Source organism: Marmota flaviventris, chromosome 6, assembly GCF_047511675.1.
Source record: "Marmota flaviventris isolate mMarFla1 chromosome 6, mMarFla1.hap1, whole genome shotgun sequence".
NCBI lineage: Eukaryota > Metazoa > Chordata > Mammalia > Rodentia > Sciuridae > Marmota > Marmota flaviventris.
The window spans coordinates 105,271,270-105,274,654 of NC_092503.1; the positions used below are offsets into that span (position 1 = coordinate 105,271,270).

Sequence of the window (3,385 nt, forward strand, 5' to 3'; positions counted from 1 at the left end):
GTCTTGGAGAAGCCTCCATTTTCCAGACCCCTTTCTTATGACAAAAATAGGAGTGTTCCAGGGGGAAGTGGAAGGCACTATATGCCCCACCCTAAGCTGTTCCTGAACCAGAAGGGTCGCGGCCTGCAATTTGTCCTTAGTTAGGGGCCACTGTTCTATCCACACAGGGTCATCTGATAACCAAGTAATAGATAGAGGACGTGGCCGCATTTCAGTGGCCCCTAGGATAAATTTCCTAGCCCCCTCCGATCTCCTCCACTTCTGGTAATTTCTTCTGTAGGGTCCACAGGCGTTGCCCTTCCCTCATGTCTTTTCCCCAGTCCTTTTCCGGGAAGCCATCCCATATCTAACATCATGTCATTAACAAATTTATTACTCCCTTTTAGGGTCTGAGTGGTGAGGATAGCTCCCATTTGTTGAAGTAGGTCCCTTCCCCAAAGACAATACATTATCCAACCCTGCTGCCAAACTAGGAAGAGGCTGGGGGCTTGAGGCCCATGTTTCCTGCCTTAAGATGCCAAGGACAGAAAAAACCCACTAGAACATCAATCTGCAGAGGAGCCAGTTGGGAAAGGGCCATTCAAGGCCACTGTAGGAGCCATGGGGATGCTATACAGAGGGCAGATTTCTCAGTGGTGACTCCCAAACTCCTTCTTTTATGTGAGATGCATCCTCATCATCCTCAAAAGGGAACAGGAATAGCATCGCTGGATTCCTCCACTGTCTTCATCAGTGCTTAGGCCTAGCTTTATTATGCATTAAATTCAATTGGAGTGGGTCTGGGGATTCTCAAGGGAGAAGCCAGAATAGAGCAGCACAGTTTCAAATAGCAGCACCACCAAGTCCTTTATAGCCTTGTCATTTTTGTCTGCCTTTGCCTTTTGCCTCAGTATCTACACAATGGGGTGATCAGGGTTGACCTCCGGGTGCTTTTTGGCCATTATATAGCCCACTGTGGAGTTGTCTTGAAGTGCCTGAGCCTTCATGATCTGCTCCATGTTGGCTGTCCAGCCATAGTTGCTGGTAACAATGCAGCACAGTGAAGATAAAAGCCTATTGGCTTTTTATCCAAGATTTCTTTCATAAGGTTGAAAATGTTCTCAAATTTTACCTTGCTCTCCTACATTTTCTTTTTTTCCTCCCCTTCCTCAGGTAGCTCCAGGACTTCCTTGGTCACAGAAACCAGGCTCTTCCCATTAAACTTCTTGAATTGCTATACATAGTAATCATCAATAGGCTCAGTCATATATACTACCTCAAAGCCCTGCTTCCTCACACATTTCACAAAAGCAGAGTTGGCCACCTGCTCTTTGTTTTCATTAGTAATGTAATAGATGGACTTCTGTGTCTCTTTCATGTGAGAGACATACTCTGGCAGAGAAGTCATCTCGTCTTCAGACTGAGAGGTGTGACAGTGCAGCAGCTCGAAAAGGTGTCACTGATTAGCAGAATCTTCGTGGATTACAAGCTTAAGATTTTTAGAGAATGCCTCATAGAATTTTTTGTAGTTCTCCTCATCTTCTGCCAACTCAGAGAACAGCTGAAGGCACTTCTTCACAATGATTTTTTGTGGATGACTTTCAAGATTTTGCTCTGCTGGAGCATTTCTCAGGAGATATTCAGGGGCAGATCCTCAGAGTCAACAGCACACAAATGAAGATGAGATACTGTGGTATCAGCTCATTGTAGCTCTCCATGATGAACACATGATGGACATAGAGCTTAATATAGTTCTTCTTGTTGTTCTCAAAGAGGTCAAAGGGAGCCCACCGCGGAATTAATAGCAATGCCGTGAATTCTAACTGACCTTCTACAGAGAAGTACTTAATGACTAGGTGGTCTTCCCAGTCATTGGTGAGGCTCTCATAGAATTTTCCATATTCTTCTTGAGTGATGTCATCATGGTTTCTGGTCAAAACAGGCTTGGTCTTGTGCAATTCTTCATGATCAATATATTTCTTCTTAATCTTCTTTGTTTTCTTTTCCTTATCCTTACCAGTGTCATCCTCTTCATCTGAGCCCACATCTTCAATCTCGTGTTTCTCCTCACCATCCTCATCTTTCTCTTTATTCTCACCTTTTTCTTCCTCTTCCTCATCATCACGGATTTCCTTCTCTTGCTCCTTCTCCAAATAAAGGGTGATTGGAGAGCCTATGAAGTGCAAGGGCTTGTTCACCACTTCTTTGACCCACCTCTCTTCTAAATATTCTGGCTGGTCTTTTTTGAGGTGGAGAATGACTTTAGCACCCTGTCCAAAGTTCTCACTATGATCAGCCCTTACAGTGAAGGATCCCCCAGCAGAAGACTCCCAGGCATACTGTTTGTGATCATAACTACTTTTTTCTGCCACCAAATAGGCAGAATAAAATCCAACACCAAATTGCTTCCATAAATGCTCTAGTACCAGGCTTGGCAATTGTTCCCAAATTGTTTATGAGATCAGCTTTGGTCATGCCAATGCCTGTGTCCACCAAAGTCAGGGTCCTTTCCTGAGGGTTGGCGATGATGTCAATTTTTAGCTCTTCACCATGGTTCAACTTGAAAGGGTCTGTCAGGCTCTTACAGTGAATCTTGTCCAGGGCATCAGAAGCATTAGAGATCAATTCCTGAAGGAAAATTTTCTTGTCAGAATAGAAGGCATTGATGATAAGAGACATGAGTTGGGCAATTTTTGCCTGAAAGGCAAAGGTCTCCACCTCTCTTCTCCATGGTGCACTTCCTCAGGCATCTTAAAGAGAAAAGACTATATTACAGAATAGGGTGAGCCTGAACAGTGTGTGACTTGCTTGCAACACCTAGGCTGTGCAGGGGGTGACTCAAGAGACTTTGTTTAATTTTTGTTTGGAGGATTTATCCAGTGGTGAGAGAGATGTGTTAAAGTCACTCAATACTATTGTGTTGTAGACTATTTGATTCTTGAAATTGAGAAGGGTTTGTTTGATGTACAAAGATGCTCCAATTGTTTGGGGCATACATATTTGTAATTGTCATATTTTGTTGATATATAATTCCTTTATGCAGTGTGAAATGTCCTTCTTTGTCCCTTCTGATTGACTTTGACTTGAAGTTCACTTTATCTAATATGAGGGTAGAAACCCCTGTTTGTTTACAAGATCCATGTGAGTGATATGCTTTTCTTTTTTTCCCATCCATTTACCTGCAGTCTGTGGATGTTTTTGCCTAATGAGGTGAGTGTCTTGGAGACAGTATATTGTTATGTCTAATTCAATCTGCCAGTCTGAGTCTTTTGATTGATGAGTTTAGGCCATTTACATTCAAAGTTATATTGAGATATGATTTTTATTCCCAGTTATTTTGGTTTATTTCTATTTTTTTTTAATTTGAATTAGTTTCTCTTTTGTTTAATTATATGTTTAGTGTAGT

At 42.2% G+C, this 3,385-nt stretch overlaps 1 pseudogene; it reads right to left on the reverse strand.

Annotated features, from left to right (window-relative positions):
• Window positions 1-656: 656 nt before the first annotated feature.
• LOC114095066 (heat shock protein HSP 90-beta-like) lies at window positions 657-2,729 on the reverse strand (annotated as a pseudogene).
• Window positions 2,730-3,385: the final 656 nt, after the last annotated feature.